This window comes from Passer montanus, unplaced genomic scaffold (assembly GCF_014805655.1).
Source record: "Passer montanus isolate IOZ18808 unplaced genomic scaffold, ASM1480565v1 scaffold81, whole genome shotgun sequence".
In the NCBI taxonomy this organism is placed as follows: Eukaryota; Metazoa; Chordata; class Aves; order Passeriformes; family Passeridae; genus Passer; species Passer montanus.
Window position 1 is genome coordinate 2,386,273 of NW_024373368.1, and position 21,086 is coordinate 2,407,358.

Here is a 21,086-nt window from a genome sequence, read left to right on the forward strand (position 1 = left end):
TGACAGAAGGAATGAAAAGTGGAGAGGGGACCTTTTACAGCACAAATGCCGTTAAGACCCTTTTTAATATCCTAAAGCCCATTTTGTCTGTCTTAGTTTCAAAAAGAGACAAGAAACTCTTTTAAAGGGGCCCCTGCATCCTCATTTCCAATTCCATGTTCTCCCTGACAACCCTTTACTTTGTGTTCCTGACAGTTACACCACTGACAGGATTGCTTTTCCTTTTATACTCCACAGCAAGAGGCAGAGACAAGGTAGCCTGTGCTGATCCAGCAACCCCAAATCCAGCAGGGAAAAACCCCCAGCTCTGCCCCATGCTCCTGGGCTGGCTGTGGAGAAGGGGGTGAGCTCTCCCAAAGACCCCCAAACCAACAAAACACTGCTGAGGCTTCCAGAGATTCATCAGCATTCAGAGCTGCCACCTCCACACCATGCAGGACACTTCAAAGAGTGTAAAAGCACAAGTTTATGTATGGAACAAAGCAATAAAAGGGCACAAAACAGGTGGAGGAAGGAAAGGACTGCTACAAATGAAGGGCTTTGTCTGGAGGTTTGCTTCCTGGCAGCCTGTGCCCTGGTTGCAACATCATGTTGGTCCAGATTTTCCAGTGGTCTGAATGCTGATCTATGGTCAGCTCCACAGCAGAAACATCCAGGTTTCCAAGCACACAGAACCATTCCTCATCCTGCAATTACACAAATCCCAGTTAGCAGGTAACTCTGCCAGGGGTGCATCCATGTGGTGTGAAGGGATGTTTCACACATGCCCATTTTCCTTCCAACACCATTCCACCAGCCATGCCCCTGGACAACCTGAAGTGCCCAGGGCTCCCACCAGAAAGGTGTGAAACCCCTTGGCCCCAGCACAGTGTCCTTGCCCATCTCCACATCAAGGCATCCATGGCAGAGATGTTCCCCACCCTTCACAAACCAGGGCAGAGGGTCCTAAAAGGCAATGCCACAACCTAGACCTCAAATCTGGGCCAAGTTCTCATCTCCTGAGAAGAACAGCTGTCAGTTCTGAAGTTCTCAAGTGAGTTTTGAAAGCTAAGGACCTGAATATAACCAAACTTATCTTTGGCTGAGTTTGCAGATAGGTTGACACAAACCCTATGACCTGTACCAAATTCAAACTGTGCCTTTCCTTTGAAATGTACTGTTCTGTTGAGATTTCCCCAGCAAGGCCCTCCTTTGAAGAAGGATAAATCCTCCCTCAGAAGCAGCACAGAAATCCCTGCAGAAGCTGCAGTCCATGGGGACCCACATCACTCAGGCATTGACTGACTGACCCTTCCTTCCCAAGTGGGGATGCACTGATGGCTGAGACAGTCAGGAATATTCATTTTGGGCCCAGATTTGTTTATTCCATGGCCTCAGATGCTTTAAAGCAGACCTACTTACAGCCTGCAATGTGTGAGTGACTCTCTGCTATTTTGGCACTAATATTGTCAAATGGCATTAATTAAAACAAATCACTTATAAAACAGGCTGGATTCATCAACAATAAGTGAGGAGATATTTTTTCTTTGCCTTTTTTTTTTTTAAGGATTTTAATGAATAAACAGCAATTCCTATTCATTATTTATCTACTTCTGAATTTTAATGAATAGTTCCCAGTGCTCATTAACAAATCTCTGTATTTATGGAAAACTGGCACTTCATAAATATCAAATTGTGCTATTTTATGTGCTGGTTCTGTATAAATATAGAAATTCTGTAATTATCACTCGAACTGATCATTAAAATTCAAAAGCAGATAAATAAGCCCAAGCTTCCTGCCTTATTATTCAGATAAAACCTCTTTTTTTCACTATGGTTCCCTTTTTCCCCACATGTCACACCCTTCCCTTGGGGTGGCACACAGTCACTGCTCACTTTGCAGGTGGCACCTTTCTGCTGTGTTATCTGTGGCTTCTGCCCTGTGCCAGCAGCAGGAACTCTTTCCCCCAGCCTTGCCTCTCTAGGTGGCGAGATTCCTGGCAGGCATTCTCATTCTACACTGATCTGTCCTTTTTTCCCCTCGACACTGTTATTGACTTTTGTATTATCACAGCATAAACCATTAGCCATTTTATGCAAATCCCTGTGTTGAATGAAATCCGTGTCAATCCATAAAATCAAATTCCAACGTGCTGAGCTCCCTAAGTGTCTGGAGCTGCCTTTGTTCAGAACTGCTGGGGGGAACCCCCCAGTCCCACCCTAACCAAAGTCAAGCTCTGCAGCCTGCTCTGCCCTTGATCCCACTCATCTCTGGGGTACAGAACAGCTCGTGCCCTGACCCCAGTGGGAGGGCAAACTGAAGCACCACTGCTGCTGCCCAGGAAGCTGTCCCAGTTTTACAGCACTTCATTTCAGGTTAGTGCTTGACTCAGTGCTCAAATCCACGTGAGGAAAATGAGCATTAACTTGACAGTGAACAACACATCAGCCTCCTGCATTTGGGGTTGCTTCACTCCCCCCACGTGCAGCCAAACCCCCAGAGCACACCAACATCTTCTGGGTGTGTGGTGGTGCTCCCATCCAAAGCACAGGAGATGAAGAGGGTAGGAGATGTGTCCAGAGCCACAGGGGGGTTCTGGCTCAGAGGCCACAGTGTCTACTCAAGGGGAAAGCAAACAGCTATTTAAAAGGCAGATAAAACTGTGACTCTTGGAAAGCAAAATCTGTGTTAGCCTGAAAACCCCAGAGATTCTGCAGGGCACTGCAGCAGATGTGTTGTATTAATGGTTATTCCTTTAAAAAATCAGCCCAATGAAAGCATTTAATGTCAAGGAAATCTTATGTTTCCTGACTGCTTTAGGCCATGAGACCAAGAGCTGCCCAGGCTCCACCTCTCTCTTTAGAGAAGTCTGTGTGCAATGTTTTTCCCCAGGTTTCTTTACCTTGTGCTCTGTCCTTGCCACAGTCCTGGAGATGTTTGTGACAACTGTTAAAAAAAGACATGTGATTAGCAAATGAAGAACCATAATTCCTTTTAATTAAAATCCTTGGTTTTTCTTTTGTTTAAAAAACCCTCATCACCCTGGTGTTTTTCATGTCAATGCACCTGTAATGAAGCAGATTTTGGATCTCAAAGACTGGGGCTCCACCTGAGCATCAGGTCATTTATCAGGCTGGCAATGGGAAAATTATTTTTCAGTTTGCTGACTAGACTTAAGTGGTTCATAGCAGCTTGATCCAAAACTTCCCTTGTGCCAAAAGTGGCATTTCTGTGCTCCCAGAGCTAAATCAGACCAACACTCTTCCAAATTACAGTCAACTGAGTCAACACTCCCTACACCACCTGTGAGAAGAAATGACACTTTTATCCTTTTTTAGTCCACTGAGCTGTAGAACAGTGCAGTTTAGAGGAAGTGTTGAGTTTGATGTGTTTTAAGCCCACCTTCCCCTCCTGACATTAAGGAAGACAGGTGGCACACCAGCACTTCACCTCATTTCTCCCACCTGCTTTCCTTTGCTGTACAGAAACTTTGCCTTTTCTCTTACATGGAAACTGTACCCTGGGGTAGGAGGAGTGTGCTCTGCTGGCAAAGGCACCTCACAAAATGGAACTCTGCTTCATCCCTGCAGGCCCAGAAAGAAAGGGGAGACAAAAGGAGGATGGGTTAGCTCAGGCCCTTCCCTGCAGCCATTACAGACAGGCCAGTCCTGGGAGAATGCACTGAAATCCCTGTGCACAAACCTCATCTCCCACAGCAATGCCTTTCCCAGCAGGGAATGCTGCAAGCAGCTCTCACCAAAGGCAAAGAAAAAAACCCCACAACTTTTTCTTGTCACTGTGGTGTTTTCTGAAAAATCCCTTCGCCAGGATTTCTTCTCCTGGGAAGCTGAGAAGCCTCAGTGAAGAATGTAAATAATAATTATGTGATTGCTTCTCCTTGTGTTTTGCTGCTTTGGAATGTGGTAGGTGATTCTTTCATTGGTTCCATGTGAATTGCTTTTACTTAATAACCAATCATGGTCCAGCTGTGTCCAGGCTCTGAGGAGTCAGGGGTTTTTATTATTCTTTCTTTTCTAGCCTTCTGATGTATCTCTTTCTCTATAGTTTAGTTTTAGTATATAATATAATATAATTTAATATAATATAATAATAAAAAATGTAATATAATATAATATAATATAATATAATATAATATAATATAATATAATAATATGTCAGCCTTCTAAGAATATGGAGTAAGATTCATCACTTCCCTCGTCCTGGGACCCTCACAACCACAACATTTTCTCTTACACTCCTGTTGTCCCCTTATCTCCAGCACTTTTTAAGTCCAGTTCCACTTTTTCAGTCTGACCCTTCTTCCATTGTGCTGAGCTTCTCCTCAGTGTTGGCTGCTGCTATTCAGGGGCTGCAAGGCAGGGGAGGGTTGGAGGTTTCATTAGAGCAAAGCCCTCCCAAAGCTGAGCATTGTGCATGGCTCAGCAGCACAGCCATCAATCCTGTCCCACCACCCTCTGCCACCCTGGGCAGCTTCTCCTCCAGGACACGTCTAATCCCCTTGGCATTCATGGAGAGAGACAGAAATTTCTGAAATATTTTTTAATTTATTATCTCAATTGCAGCAACAGAAACATTTGACTTTTCTGTCTAACTCAATACAGGGTTCTTTCTCTTTTCCTTTCTTTATTTTAAGGACATGCCTACACAACAGTTTCACTGCCAAGCTCTTCAAAAGCACAAGCAGAGGAAGAGCTGTCGGATCATTCTGACTGTAATTTCAGAGTATCTTTCAATTGCCCACTATAAGAGGGTCAGTCTTGTACTTTTTGACCACATTTCCCCTCCATCCAGGTTTGATGTTGACCTACTTTCCCATGCTACAATTCACTAATATTCCCTTCAGCATCCAGATAATAAAGTGAGAGGAAAAATCCAAACCCAACTTGCACTAAGCAATTATTTTCAAGTCCATATGTATTCACTGTGTTAGTGCCAGGGTTTTGTTAATGCACAATAGAGGATAATGAGATCACTTTCTAATTCTCCATCTTCTTCCATCTGAAGCTCTGGGAGCTCTGAGGAAAGACAAAAGCTGTCATGTTTTACCAGGGCATCCCTTCAAACTGCAGCACCTCACAGTGATTACAGCCATGTGTTTACAGCAAGGTGTAAAAAATAAGTGGATGGATGAATAAATAAATGAATGAAACTCCTCATGTTGACACAGATTAAATAACATGTCAGACAACTTGTTTCCCTTTGCAAATACTGTTCCTTTAAGCTAAATCCTCAGGTAAGCCCCAGACAAGCCAGAAGCACAGGTGGGGAGATGAAGCTGTGCAGGAGACAGATGGGATTCTCTTACAAATAGCCTGAAAACGCAGCACTGAGAAACATGACACTCCACAGAATGTGTGCCTGGGGAAGGAGCCTTCTCCTGTCACTGAACTGTGAGGTCCCAGCCTGATCCCCTCCCCAGGGCCATCTCAGTCCTGTAAGTGTGCTGGGAGAAAACCCCAAAACTGTTCCAGGAGCTGCAGAACCAGCCTAGCCACCCCAAAACTGTTCCAGCCTCACAAACACTGAGAGTTTCAAATGACTGGACCCATAGGTGGGTAACACATATTTAGTTTTTGGAAAAATTTTGTTTGAGCAGATAAGTAGCTGGTACCTTATATCAAGGAAAGAAAAATTAATAATTATGTATGTGAGTGTCATATGCACATAAAAATATTTCATACAGAAGCAGCAGCCTCCTCCAGACATATCCAGTGACAAGGAAATAAACTCAGCTCCAAAAGCACAGTCCAAATTCACAGCTGAAGTTGGTGGTTTGCAGCTGGTACCCTTTCAAGCATGTCTAAATAGAGTGAAACAGAACCTCCCAGAAGCTGGGAAGTGTCTGGGGGATGAGGAGACCCCTCCTCAGCTGTGTCCACAGGCACAGCTGGACTGGAGCCACCTGAGCTCGGAGCTGCTCTGCTGGCAGGGGTGTTTGAAGTGATCTCCTGAGGCAGGGCTGGGGACAACCAGCCTGGGCTTCTCCTCAGCTCTGGCTCCTGACACAACCCTGGGTCACCCTTTGTAAGTACAAAGGTCTACTCTGAACCTTGTGCTTCAACCAGAGGGTCTCTAATATTCCTTTTTAGCCTCACCCTCCCTATGCTCACCCCTTCACCTCTCTGCCCCCACCCTCCACCCCCCCAGCCTTCACCAAGACAATTTTTGGGCTGATTCTGATTTTAGATGGATTGATTTTGGATTTTAGTTTGCTTTTCTTCTGTGTGTTTATTCACCTAGTAAGTAGCAGAGAGAATCTTGCCCATGAACTTTGTCATGCTTTCTGTTTTATACTGAACCTGCTTTGGCCAATACCTTTGTTGGTGATGTTTTAAGTGACCTAAAACGCTCTGTGACACAGCCCCCATCAGCAGCTTGCACACAGCTTCATGGCAGCTTGACTTTTCACTGCCTGTAAATCCCTTTTGGAAAGACAGATTCTTCTGTGAAAGTAATTTTTTTCTGTCTGACATGATTGCCACGGGGGAGATCAAACAGCTGGAGACTGCAAGGGATGGACCATGCCAGTGAAACCTGTTTCCAGGGTACTCTAACTAGTGGATGCACCTTGGAAATGAGGTTTTGCCTCAGGAATGTAAACTGCAACCTGTCAGACTACCAGGATAGCTACAGGAGGACATGAGTAACAAGGGAAATGTGTGTAACTGGAGGCAGAGGGGATCCACTATCAGTGTTGGAAAGAGAGACTCTGAGATGGCCAAAGAATCCAAATGTACTGTGGAGTACAACTGCTTATATACTTATTCTAGGAAAACTAGTAATGTTTTACTACAGTGATTGGGTTAATCATCACATAAACAAACTTCTACATTTTAAACCTCTCTTGCTTGCAGAAGTCTGGTGTAATTTTCTGCTTCTGATAAGTCAGTCTGATTGAATCTTCTTGCAATCTTGATTTAATCCTCAAAAGTTCTGCTTGCTCTGGCCAAGGCATTTTGTCTATCAAATCTCTTATGCTGACCAGGTCCAAAGTCCATCCATCATCTGTCTTGTGTGTCCCAATAATTCACCAGCAGAGCACATGGCTGTGCCTTGGCAGCAGGGCACGTGCACATCCACTGGATAAAGCTGATCCAGGAGGGATGTTAGCGTCTCCCAGTGAACTGAGAGCCCTCAGAGTGTTCTGTGCATTTATCTGGAAACAGACACCTTGATGAAAAGAGATCAGTTGCATCTTGAGCCCTGCACAGCCATGCCAGGCAGGTACAGATCTCCATTGGATTTCTGACTTTTCCACTAGGCTGGAAATGGATTAAACTCTACAAATGTACAAATCTGCCCAGACTGACAGACATGGCAGGAGGTGGAATCAGGAGCTGTCAGCTGCTGCTGAGTCACTTGGGCAGAAAATCCTGCTCTGAAGTTCTGTGTGTGGCTTTGTGGAGCTTACAGGTGCTTTCTCACCTCTCTTGTCAGGAGCAGCTGAATAGTTCAACAATGTTGTTAACCCTGTGCAAAGGAAAATACATTCTGCCTTAAGCAGATTTTGCAGACCCAGTATATTTCACCATTTCTGTAAATTTGGAAATTATGCTGTCTGGTCACATTTTCCTCCTTATCAACCTGGGCAGTGTGATTTGTTGCCCTAGAAGAAAATCACTATTATTTTAGTAGCACACAGCAGCAACAGTTCTAACATCTGACACAGCAGCAGTAAGTTCCTGACCTGACATTTCGAAGAAGCTTTTCCTGACTCTGGTGTGCTTTGGAGTAAGCCCTAAAGACCTTGCCCAAGCTTTACCCCAGCAGTCTTCCTTGTGATCAGCACTTGACTCTTCATCTGCTGAGGCTCCCAGGGTCTCTTTATTCTTTCTGAACATTCAGCTTACAGTCAAATGTCAGCTACTCAAAAATAAGTAGTGGTTTGTGGTTAAGGAGTGGGAAGAAGAGGGCTTGGTTAATTCCCAGCTCAACCACAGATATCCCAAGTGAGGTTGGCCAGATTGCTCAGTCTGGTTTATTCCAGAAGCACTGAATTCAGTGGCATTTTTATGTGCTTGGCCCTTAAAAACCTCTCCTAACACCCACAGCTGTAGGGCAGGGACAATCCTACCACCTTTTTGTCACTTACTGAAAGCTGGGAGTTCAGTACCAGGCTCTGTGCTCTGAAACATTTGTACAGCACTGAGCACAGGGATCTGCAGGGGCTCTAACAGAACAAAGAGCCAAGGAACAGAGACCCTCCCTGTGAGAGGGTCAGCAGAAAGGGCTTCTCCCATATCCCAGGAAGAGATCAGAATATGCCAGAGGGAAAAAAAGACATAACTGTCTGAAACTGTAAGATTACCCAGGTTGACTCATGGGCACATGCCATGAGTTTCTGGCGGAGTGATTTTACCTCCTCATTTGAACCACTCAAAATGAAGGCAGAGTTTTAGTCACACAGAAATTACATCAAAAGGAAAAGCCAGATGTTTTGTGAATCCCACCACTAATGAGCTACAAGTGCTGGTTTTTTCCATTGTACAAGAAAATGATGAATTTTTAAACATATACAAAACAAATTGTTTGTGATTGCATTAGACCTTCAAAAGAAAGAAGGAACATAAATTCAGAGATGAATAGCATAATATTGGATGCTTGCCTCAGAGCTCGACTTCAATAACTTATCTCAATAAATCCCCCTGCAGAAAGCATCTTATGTACTTCAAGCCTGGAGAAGATGAGACATGAATGCTGGAGGAATTACAAGACAGGGGCATTCTTGCAACAGTGAACAAGCTGAAAATTACAAGGTAATGGAAACTCAGCAGGAGGCTGCCATACCCTGCCATTAGCTAACTCCTCCAATGATTGCTGCAGAAATCACTCAGGCTGTGGAAGCACTGTACACTGCTGCTGCACTTTGCATCTCTCTCCACCTGAGCACACAGACAATTTAATGAGGCAAGAAGAGATACCTGAGCACCAGGGGCTTTGGCTTGCAGATGAAACGGGGCTGCCTCCCATCCCAAGCACAGCCCTTTGTCCCTGCTGCATGCCTCTCCTTTGTGGCACTTTGACACCAGCTCTACAGATCCATTTATTAAAGCATTTGCCATTTTAAAGCCAATATAGCCCTGACCTCCTCAAACTGCTCTACCACCGTGACTCTGGAGATCAGGAAAATGAGGAATTAACAGCAGCAGAGTATTAGGCTTGAGTTACTTAAAGGGCAATTAGTGCCTGTCCTTCATGCTTCATCCCATAGAAACACTTGTTATTCCAGTCCTGGAGAACAAGTCAGCTTCATATAAACATGTCTGTGCTGTGGTTCTTATTTTACCAAGCAGGAGGTTAATGACAGTAAGACACATGTGCAGTATTAAAAAGGAAGGAAAAAAACAGCCTGGCAGGTGCAATGTGGCAGAGCAGAGTGGGAAATGCACTTCCAAAAAAGCACAAGAAATCTGGAAAGAAGAAAATACTTCCTCCGGGCAGATGCACCACAGAAACAGAAGAAATCTGCTGAAAATTTTGGCACATATAGGAGACACAGAAGAGAACACGATAAGCTTGCCAAGAGCTGGGAAAGGAGAGAGCAGCAGTAATGGCTAACAGGGCATCCCTGTATATTTAGGAAACAGCAGTGGTGCTCTGAGGGGACTCACAGTGCCAGAGCAAGGAGGCACAGTGGTCAGGACTGTCAACAGGGGCCTTGGCCACACACTGCAATGAGGCCCTCCAAGTCAAACAAAGGTGTCCCCCAAATTTTACCCTCTAAAAACTGCATTCTCCTACCATCCTGTGCGCTGGGGATGAGCAGTCTGTCCCCAGTTCTGCAGGTTAATGGTGGCTTGGTCTCAGAAGAGCCAAGGGAATGAGATGTCCATGCCAGTCCAGCCTTCCTCCTTATGGGAATAAATCACACAGACTCCATTTTCTTCATGGTGGACAAAGCCCCCTCTTTATTCACATCACTCCTTTTTATACAGTTCTACAGACCTCCTGTGGGACTCCAATTGGTCAGTAATTTTCTTGTTAATTACTTTATTGGTCAGTAACATGTTGTTATTCTGTATTGATTGGTCACGCAAACTCTCAGTGTGTACTGCAGGACAGTTGTTTGTGGGAGATATTTTCATTTTTCTATCTAAACAGTTTATACAGGTGATGTTGCCTGTTTTCTACCCAGGCATAGATTGTTATGTTAATGAACTGCTCACACCAGGATTGCTTTCACATGGGAACTTGCAAAGTGCTACCTTGACTTAGAAGAAATGCCAGGCCAGCCAGAGCAGGCCTGATTTTATAAGGCTTTTCTTTATAATTTTTATACCTTACTGGAACAGTACCCCTCCCTATCACGATGATCCCCAGCAGACCCCAGGCTCTGTGCTCCTGGCCAGCTCTGACCTTACCCCAGCTGGGTTTCAGAACTCAGCTTCTCCTCCAGGGAAACAGAGCATAGAGCAAACACAAGACACAGGAGATCAAATCTACAGCCCGATTTTTGATCTAAAGTGCTTAAAAGATAGGCATCTAAATCCATACTAAGGTGCTTTCTTGTCTCAGTGAAGTATTTTGGGGCATGAAAAATCCTGACTCTCAGGCAGCTCAGCTTGATGTGACCTGACTCTTGTGAGGTTGTCACCTCATGTGAGACAAGCCCAGCCTGGGCTGACATCCCCACAGCTCTGCAGGGAGGGCAGAACCCAGCCCACACTGGGGTGGGTCAGTCCTGTCTCACTGGGAGCTCCTGCACTGTCCCTGCCATTCTTTGGCTCTCTTTCAGCTCTGGAGTCCCTTCCTCACACTGTGTCCATGCTGTCAGCACAGGCTGCAGCCATCAGCAGCTCCTTTGATGCACACTGCTTGCATTTAAACTCAGCCCTCCTCCAGGGTTTGCCAATCAATATCCCCTGCCAGCATTTCTGAGATACCTTGGTATTTTCCAGAAAATGTGTGACAGAAAATGTGAGATAGATTGCAAATGCCACCAAAGACCCTGGATGACATTTATTTCTGTGCCAGGCTTCAAATTTGGTGGGATAGATTTCATTCTGAGTTGGAGGAGAGATGTATTTCACCCTCTGTGTCTCAGAGATGCTTTCATGGTGGTGGCTGTTACATCTCTGGTATGAAATATGCAATTATAAAGCAATGTCTAACTATTATTTTGAAAAAAAAAATTCCCTAAAAAAAGATACTGCATATTAACTGTTAAATATCCTTGGTTTTATTCTGCATCCAGAGAAAAGGAAATTCAGAAACATTGGTACTCTGTGTGTGGAACAGTCTCTCAGAACCCAGAACGTGCTTTGGTTTTTATGGGTTTCATTTCAGGAGCTGAATTTTTAACTCAAATCAATAAAATGCATGGGTGCACTTACATGCTCATCCAGCTTTCCTGGACATGTTAGAAGATTACTAAGCTTGCCTGATTCTAATTAAAAACAGACTAGTGGGCAATTAATTTAACTTGTACCAACTTGTAATTACAACATTTGCTGTACAAGTCTACAAATACAGGTGGCAAGGGGGGAGAGGCTTCTCTGGGATTTTTGTGGTGCTGCTCTGAAAAACCTGAGAGCAAATCACTTGTGGCAAGTTCTAGTGTGAGACCTGCATTGTTTAAAAATCATCTCAACACTACCTTATGCAACAATAAAATGGAAGACGTGTGTCTTGGTTTGAAAAGCCAGGTGTCTGCTAAGGAAGGCAGGAGCCTCCCTTGAAATGGAAAATGTAAACCTCTTCCCTCCAAATTATTATAAATTTAAAATTAAGGGGCTCTCAGGCAAAGATACAGGAGTAGGAATAACAGTTCTTTACTAGGGAATAAAATAAAAGATGCAGTAATACCAAACCCCACTGCCAGAGTCAGAATAGGCCCTGTCCCCTGTGGGTCAGGGTGGTGGCACTGTCCCATCCCATGGGGGCTCAGCCCTCCTGCAGTGCCAGCTGTGCTTCTGCTGGAGCAGGGATCCTGCACAAGGGGGGAGTTTTCCTCTGCAGCTCCAGGGCTGCTGGAGATGGGCCTGCTCTTCCTCTGGGAATGCAGGGCAGGAGAAAGCTGCTCCTCTGGGAATGCAGTGGGCAAAGGCTGCTGTGCTGTTCCAGGCTCAGATTGGATCCAGGTAGGAATGCTTGGCTCCTGCCCTGGGCACAGCATCTCCCCATGGGATGCTGGAATTTGATCAGCCCTGCAGGGACACTCAGTGGCCATGGACAGCAGAGATCTGCTGGAGGGAGGATTGGCTGTGGGAGAGATAAAGAAAACTGCCCCATGAACAGCAGAGAACTGCCCCAGCTCTGACAGAGGGTGATAGAACACACACCCCCAGCCACATCTTCCAACCTAAGACAAAGTGGGAAATTAAAACTGCAACATTCATTCCATTGCTCCCAGTGTCTGACCAGTTTCTCCCCTGATGAGCTGTGCTCCCTGCTTTTCAGTCTGACCTCTTGTTTGCCTGTGTCGGGTGGTTCTGTAAGCAAATCCTCATCTGCTGCAGCTGCTTGACCATTCAAGGGTGGAATTTCATCCACTTCTGCCTTTCCACTTTCTCCATCACTATTCAGGCTGCAATGAAAATGAGAAATACCACGAAGTTTTTCAGCTCCATAACCAGCCTTCCCTTCTGAACAGATTTTTTTTAATTAAAAGGCTTCCTGAAGAGTTATGATGCTACTAAAACCAGACTCTTTTCCTCCTCTTTTGTACAGCCACTCACAGCCTCTTTTGTGGAGGACTACTCACAGCCTCAGTGGAACATTTTGGCAAGACAATGTTTCCTGTGCAATGGAGAAAAGCGAATGTGCTTCCTTTCCCCACCATCCTATGATGTTTTGTCCTTTCCCCATAACCAGCAGGAGAAATCCATTGACACATTCCCCTAATTCAAGCTGCCAATTAAATGACAACAAATAAATGATAACTTTAATGTCACTTCACTAAAATGACTCTGCAATAATTTTTGCTTTATTGCTCAGTTGTGTCCTATCAAGTATCAATCACACAAAATCTCAAAAATATCCCCAGAAGAAGGAACAAAAAAAAATAATGGAGGACAGAAGGAAAACTAGTGGAAGAAGAAGCCTGAAAATGATTTCTGATTTTGGGTTTACACAGTTCACCTCTTCTCTAAGACTGGGCACAGCTCAGTGGAGCTGATGAGGTGACTGGTACATGCTTAAAGAAAAGGTGGTCTTCCAGAGCAATTCACAATTTCCATCTTTCATTTGTCATGCCAGGACACTCAGACATTGTCAGACACTGAGTCAATGCTTGGTTTGCAGAGAAAGATATACACAGTTCAAACCTGAGATTTAATAATTTGAAGTACTGCATTGTCCCTGCTCCCTTGGTGATACCTGATGCATGGGAAACCAAATCACTTACTCTTGGCACTAACTTGTTCCACTGAGGATTCTTATTTGTTCTGAATGATCTTCAAGCTCTGGAGAGTGTTAAATGTACACCACCAACCAGAAAATGCTTATGATGATAGTTATTTGTCATACATTCTCTCACTGCTGATTGTCTACGGGACAGAAACAAAACCAGGGAATAATTCAGGTGGGAAGGGACCTTGGAAGCCTTTAGGCTAAGCTCCTGCTCAAAGCTAGATTAGATTGCCAAGGACCTGATGGGGTTTCAGTATCTCCACTGTAGAGATCCCATAATCTCTCTGGCCCCCTGGTCATGTTTAATCACTCTCAAGATGACACTGTTTTCTTAATATCTGCAAAGGTATATCCAGAATGGATCCATAGCTGAACATGCCTCCTTATTCCTCTTCCCTTGTATCACTACCATTTCTTGCACTGAACACTGGATTTGTTTTCTGTTCTCCTAGCAGAGGTAAAGCTGGAATCAAGCTGTGTGGAGACCTCTGACAGCATCAGGATTGTGCAATATTCTGTAATAAGCAGGTCCAGTGCTCACATCCTCAGATGTGTTAAGTCTTACCCAGACCTAAGGTCTAACTCTGCACTTACTGAAGTTAATGAGGTTCTCCCATCAATGATAGCTGACATCCTGTGGTGCCAGGGACCACTTATAAATGGTCAACAACATTTTTACATTATTAAATAAGGACTCTAGTGAAATCACTGCCAGCTGGAGTTCTGCTGGGTCATTGCATGTGCTGCAGTAACTTGCACTGTCAACCAAATACAAGTTTTCACTGAAATAACAGAGTGAAGGAGGAGCAGTGAGTTAGCAGAGAGCCTGGAGCACATCAGCACACGAGACATGACAGAAGGGAGCTGCTGCCAGCAGCTGCAGCAAGGACAGTGGGCTGTAAGCAGCTCTGCCTGGTCCTTTGCTTACCATTAAGTACAAAGTTGTTTGGTTTCTCTCCCAATATTTGCTGCCACAGACCTCAAACAGAACTTTCTGAAGAGAAAGCATTCCACAGCCAAATCAGTTCCACTTGCCACAAAGGCAAACTTTTCTGCTCCATAATTGATTTTCCACAGACAATTGATTTAAACTTTTCAAACCCCTCCTGATGGTAGGATTAGATCTGAGTCTGAACAGTTTGCAGGGCAAGCTTGGAGCTACATTTCTCTTTCACAGAGTTCTGCTTAATTGGATGAAGGGGACAGAGTTCAAGGGCGAGCCAATAGAAGGTGTTTTATTTAAACATAACCCTAAAGTACCTATAATGAGAAAGCATGTCTCTCACTCCCATGTATAAATGACAGAAGAGATGTTTCAATTCCATTTCCCTCTCTTGGCTCAGTGGCTAACACAGGAACCTGATGCATTTGATCCTCTAGCATTAGTTCAGGGAAATGTGTATTATGAGTTCCATTGTAATATACTTAACACAGTCCTTTCAAGTGATGACTAGAGGTTTATTTAGGAACTAATTCAGCATCAGCTACAGTTATAAAGCTATCACATGTCAGTGGAAACTGCATTAGATCTTTACTGACAGTTACAGTTTAAAAAAAAACAGTAATGACTGCTCACTTTTAAAATTTCAAAGGTTTATTAAGCCTTAACAAAAATTACAACAATGGACTGAATAAGGAAAAATCACAGCACTGGGAGCCCCTGTGACTATCAGGCACGTGCTCATCTGCAAAATGGATGCTCTGTCTTTTATACCCTTAGCCTCTCTCAAAGTTTTGCCAATTAACTCCTTCTGTGCCATCCACGGGTGGAGATCACTTTTCACACCTTGACTGGAGCTCAGGTTCTCCAAAATTGCTCTGCCTCAGGATAAGGTATAAGTGTGGAATGACCAAAACCACAGAGCATGAGTGGCAGCAAGGCCTGGGGACAGGCCACCTCGTGCTTCTCCTGCTATCCCAAACACTTAATTTGCTTATAACACTACCAAAACAGGACAGCCTGCCATATTAACATTCTCTGGAAAAATCCCTTTGCCCAGGATTTTTCTCCTGGGAAGCTGAGAAGACTCAGAGAAAAGGAAAATAATTCTTATCTCATTTGCTTCTCCTGTGTTGTGCTCATGTGGAATGTGTTTGGAGATTGTTACCCACAGGTGATTGTTTCATTGCATTCTGCTGTGAGTTGTTTTCACTCTTTGGCCAATCAGGGCCAAGCTGTGTCAGACTCTGGAGAGAGTCAGGAGTTTTCATTATTATCTTCTTAGCATTCAGAATCCTTTCTGTATTCTTTAGTACAGTATAGTATTTTTAAGATAATATAGTATCATAAAATAATAAATTAGCGTTCTGAGTACATGGAGTTAGATTTATCATTCCTTCCTTCCTGCCACAAGGATCCCTGCAAATACAATGGAGAGCCTTCATTAATTTATCAAAATTGTAACCAGGCAAACATACGAAGCCTCCTTGCCAGTGCCCACCCCAGGGTCAGAGCCCTGCACATGGAGCCCCTGGCCAGGGTGGCTGTGGCCCTGAGTGTCCCATCCTCCACATGGAGTTAAACCAACTAACAAAATACCTCTTCATACATAAAAACCAGTTGGTAAGCCACTGCTTTACAATGGGGACAAACAGGAATGGATCACACCACAAAAAATATAAATGTGGGCAAGGGACTATGAGACCTTTAGTTCTAGCCACAGCACATCAGTGAGGAGCTTTCAAGGAAGCTGAAAGGACAAAAATTCAAAGCCACAAAACTAAATATTTTTATACTGGGATTAGCCTACAGCATTCATTGACATGGGATGCTCCTGAAGGAAAAGCAAAAAGCTTTTAAAAGGTATTGGAAATACACATGCCCATCATGGCTGCCCAAAGTCAATGGCTGTCAAAATGGGGGAAGGCATCTGAAAATTCCTTTTCATGTGGGCTCCTGTGAGGTTTTGCTCCTCGTCTGTCTGTCAGGGGTTTCAACACTCCCAGTCTCAGGTACCTGCTCCTGGTGCCTGTCAGGGAGGAGCCCTGAGCTGGAGCCACTGCTGGGACAGCCTGGATGGTTCCCTGACAAGGACTGATGTCATAACAGTTCATGCTGCTTAGCACGAGCCACCAACATATTAAACACTCCACAAAAACACCACCACCACAAAAAAAAAAAATAGCCCCGCCCCCCAAAAAAAGACCCAAACAAACATTGCATTTTTCATTCTGAAAAGCTAAGTATAACTCTATTTTTAACCTTTTTTTGTTTGTCCAGGTAGTGTAGCTGAGGGGCTCCCTCTGAGGATGTGAGCATTCTCCTTGGCAAGAGAAGACTGATAATTTCTGAAAAAATATATTCTTGGTTCAAACCCTAATGTTTCTATGTTAAGAGGAGGTTTTGCACCAAGCACTGTGTGCACAAGCTATTTCTGCACCTTTCAAAGCCCCACTGAAGGTGTAGGTGTCAGCAAGAGCACTCAGGCTCTAGCCATGGGGACAGTCTGTCCCTGCACTGGGACAATTCCTTTGGTGAGGAGCAGCTGATGCCCCTGGCATTTCCTCTGCCCCTTTCAGCTGTGCACAAGGTCCTTCACACCAGCCTGTCACCTTCCTCCCTGCCACACCAGTTTGTTCAAATTCAGATTTGCATTTCCTCCTTTAATTTGATTAGTGACAGCTGCTATTATCTGAGAAAATCTAAATTGTCTCTTCCTGTGCTAATGAATCACTGCACTATGTGTGTGGGGATTAGAGAACAAATGGATTTATTAATACACTGCTAATTAAAGGGACACATCTACTGTTCCAGTGGCTTTTGGTGGAGAGGCTGCAGCAGGTTTTGGGGGTGGAGAGAACAGCCACAGGTTGTCACTGCTAATCATAAGCCACAGTTGGGGGCTGACTGAGCCTAAGTACTCTTACCTAAGATTTCTAAGTTACAATTGCTCAAGCCTCTAGCATCACAGTCTCTAATGGTTTTGTCTTAAGGGTAACTGGGCCCTTAAAAATCACCAGGCACTCTGTAAAATGCTAGTGAAAGGTTTTGTAAACTAAGCCTAATTACAGCAACAACAGACCTGTCTGCAAGGAGCTGTGATCTGAATACTGAGGCCCTGAAGAATAACTCTCATTTAGTCTTCTTAGGAGTGCAGCTTCAAAAAAAAGTCCTTGCACATATTCTTCTTCTTTCATAACTTATGCCAGGAACTCAGAGGGGTTCCCAGCCTCTCTTTACTAAATACAACACAAGGACTTGTCTCCTGCTGTAGAGCAGAGAGCTGGGACTGGCCAGGGATGGCACTGCACTCTTTTCACAACCACAGCCCAATCCAGAATCCCCCACAGAGAAAAAGCACAGGGAAAAAGAAAGTCTAAATATACTCATGTGTCACACCCCAAACCAGGTCATGTTTTTGGAGAAGAGAATGTCTGCTCTGGTGTGGCCATTCTTGCACAATTAAGTTTATGTGGGGAGGATTAACATCTCCATGGGATAAGCCAATAAGGAATTCTATCAGAGAGATCTGAGGAAGAGCTTCCTTCTTTCCCTCACCTTTTAGTCTAATTCTTTTGGCCCTGATTTACCTCAATATCAACACAGTATTGGGATACAGACAATTAATTAATTAATATTTTAATTGCTCATATTACTGAAGTGACAGAGAAGGGAGCACTTCCATTCCTTTGATCTCTGCCTTCAATACACACAGGCAAAGGTGGACATCAGGCAACACAGAACATATGAATAAAGCACCTCCAGGGAGATGAGGTGTTCCAGGAGGGTCCCTGCAGCCTCCAGTGCCATGGACAGCAATATTCACACCTCAGCAACACTGGGAGCGGGAGGCTGAGCTGTGGGAGTTTATAGACTGCAAATCTCAATCCATTGAAATCACCACATGGACTTGATCTCCATCTTTGGATCAGACCTGGATTGTAATATTTATTGAAATGTAAACTCCATTTACATTTTCTGAAAAATCCCTTCACCCAGGATTTTTCTCCTGGGAAGCTGAGGAGCCTCAGAGAAAAGGAAAACAATTCTTATCTCATTTGCTTCTCCTGTGTTGTGCTCCTGTGGAATGTGGTTGGAGATTGTTTACCCACAGGTGATTGTTTCATTGCATTATGGTGTCAATTGTTTTCACTCTTTGGCCAATCAGGGCCAAGCTGTGTTGGGGCTCTGGAAAGAGTCATGAGTTTTCATTATTATCTTTTTAGCATCCAGTAAGTATCCTTTCTGTATTCTTTAGTATAGTATAGTGTAGTATTCTTTAATATAATATAGTATCAAAAAATAACAAATTCTTCTGAGAACATGGAGTCAGATTCATCATTCCTCCATTGGGGCATCCCCACAAATGCAATACCTGGATCTTCAGCAGATGGAAATCCCTGCATCTCCTGAAGTCACAGAACTTTGCCAGGTGAGGTCAGCTGATGCTCCTGCCCTTTCTCTCCACAGTAATTCAACCTGCATAACTGCCTGCAAAAGCATTTGCTGACAACAGCCTTCTCCTTTCAAATGAGCTGCTTCCCCTGCATTCCCAGGTTCTACATCTTCTCTAATAATGTCTTACTCTAGCTGGATTATCCATTACCATAACGTCATTTATTCTTTCAGACACTGTTAATTTTAGTGAGGCTGGCATGGATTAACAAGCCATTGATCCACATTTACAGATACAGTAAACAACTCTTGATTTCTTTCAGTTCCTACCCTTGAGCATGCTAAGTAGTTCCAGGCAAGGCTCCTCACTGGACACACACCCACCTTGTTACTGAGAGATATCCAAACCTTTCCTACAGGGTTATCACTGCACACTCTCCTGCAGAGGAAGAGAAACTCAGAGCTTGGTATGAACAGACCTTCAGGAAATCTTGATTTCCTGTAGTCACTTCAAATAAATCAACAAGATTTGGGATTCTGTTATAAAGATTATTCATCATGCCAGTAAAAGCCTAAAGAAAACAAAATGCTTTTCATTGTGGATTCTCTCTTTCATTGGTAGTTAAAAGATTAGGGGTACTCAGACTGTTGTTATAATGGAAGAAGAAACAGTCCCCAGCTTGACCTCAGCTAATTTTGCTGTTGGGGAGCTCACTTCTGTGCTCAGTGGTAGTTCACATTAATGGCAGCAAAAACAGATGGAGAGTCCCAAGCCCAAAGTTTATATTCAAAACATTAAAAAAACCCAAATAAATCATTTGAACAGGGCCCTAACCATCATGCTCCTTTCAATTTAGATGGCTGAATTTAGCCTGTATGAATCACTCTGGGGTAAATCCCTACCCACACTTGATGTGTAAATGATGCATTTTTCAGCATGTGAAGGAGACAAGTCCTGGAAGGAGAAGCTGACCTGTGACTCCAAACACGAGTGATCCAGTCAGTCCTGTCTTACAGGCTGGGAAGGGTTTTCAAAACATCTATCAATGGCCCTTGTAATTTGACTGTATCCCACTGTAATGTTTCCAAGACACTATGGGAATAAATCACACAGACTCCATTTTCTTCATGGAGTGGAAAAAAACCCTCTTTATTCACATCACTCCTTTTTATACAGTTGTACAGACCTCATGGGGGACTCCAATTGGTCAGGAGCTTTCTTGCCAATTACTTTATTGGTTAATAACAAGTTGTTACCCTCTATTGATTGGTCACTCAAACCCTTGGTGTGTACATGCAGGGAAAGTTGTTTGTGAGAGATAGTTTTCATTTTTCTATCTAATGGTGTAAAAAACAGTTTATACAGGTACAAGTTTACCCAGGAATAGATTATTATGTTAATGAAATGCTCACACCAAGATTGCTTTCACATGGGAACTTGCAAAGGGCTAGTCTGACAAGGGCAGACACTGATTCCAGGAGAGCAGACTTGATTTTATGAAGCTGTTCTTTATGATTTTTCCACCTTACTGCAGAAAGACACTGCCGCAGCTGCAGGGCTTTCCAAAGCTGCCTGTTCCAGGCCTCGCCATTTATTCCTCACAGCAGCAATCTGCATCATAGGTTATGAGTCCCGTCCTTCTTGTTTTTCTCTCTTCAGCCCACATTGTTTGTGCTCTTGGGCCTGAGATTTGGATCATTTGTCCTTGGTCCCCAGCTAGAGAAGGAATTGTTTTGTCTCCCTGCTCTGTGCACAGAGCTCACCATCCCCTAATATGAAGCCCAGACCCACACACTAAAGCAGCACAGAATCCGAAAAATAGAAAAGCTGAAACCTGAGGCATCACTGGGGTAGTGGGAGGTGGGACAGGATGACCTCTAACACTGCTGCCAATCTAAACTATTCTATGATTCTACAATGATTCCGAGATCGTCAGCTAAAACTGGGAGGCCAGGCTATGAAACAAAATAATTGGAAACTTCTATGTGGATATGCCACTCTGCTGGACATGTTCTGCTGTTCCTTAGCTGAACTGAGAGGACAGAGCAGCAGAGGTGCTCTGTGTGTGATGCAGTGTCCACCAGCACAAAAGAAGACGTGAGCAGAGTCCCAGTGCAGGGCACACAGGCTGCAGCAGGACCCAGGAACAGAGGAGCTGCAGCTCTCTATCCATCTTCTATCATCCCCTGTGTTCTGACATGCAACACAAACAGCAATTTGCTCTCCTTTGCATAATTAAAAGATGATAATTTCAGTCTGGGACTTGGTGCTTGCCTAAAGAAGCACTATTACTTTTGCTTTCACAGAGTAAAATAAAAATCTCAAGTAAGCTCCAAAGACAAGGGCTTGGGTTTGGTGTCTCTAAGCAAACAAACTGGCTTTGGCTTCCTGGGATTCAC

At 44.0% G+C, this 21,086-nt stretch overlaps 1 long non-coding RNA gene across 1 annotated transcript; it reads right to left on the reverse strand.

Annotated features, from left to right (window-relative positions):
• Positions 1-331: 331 nt before the first annotated feature.
• LOC120513477 lies at positions 332-3,556 on the reverse strand. The gene is made up of 3 exons (XR_005630279.1): positions 3,445-3,556; positions 2,883-2,926; positions 332-686 (listed from the first exon to the last, which is right to left on the reverse strand). It is a non-coding gene; the product is annotated as an uncharacterized LOC120513477 (long non-coding RNA).
• Between the last annotated feature and the right edge of the window lie 17,530 nt (positions 3,557-21,086).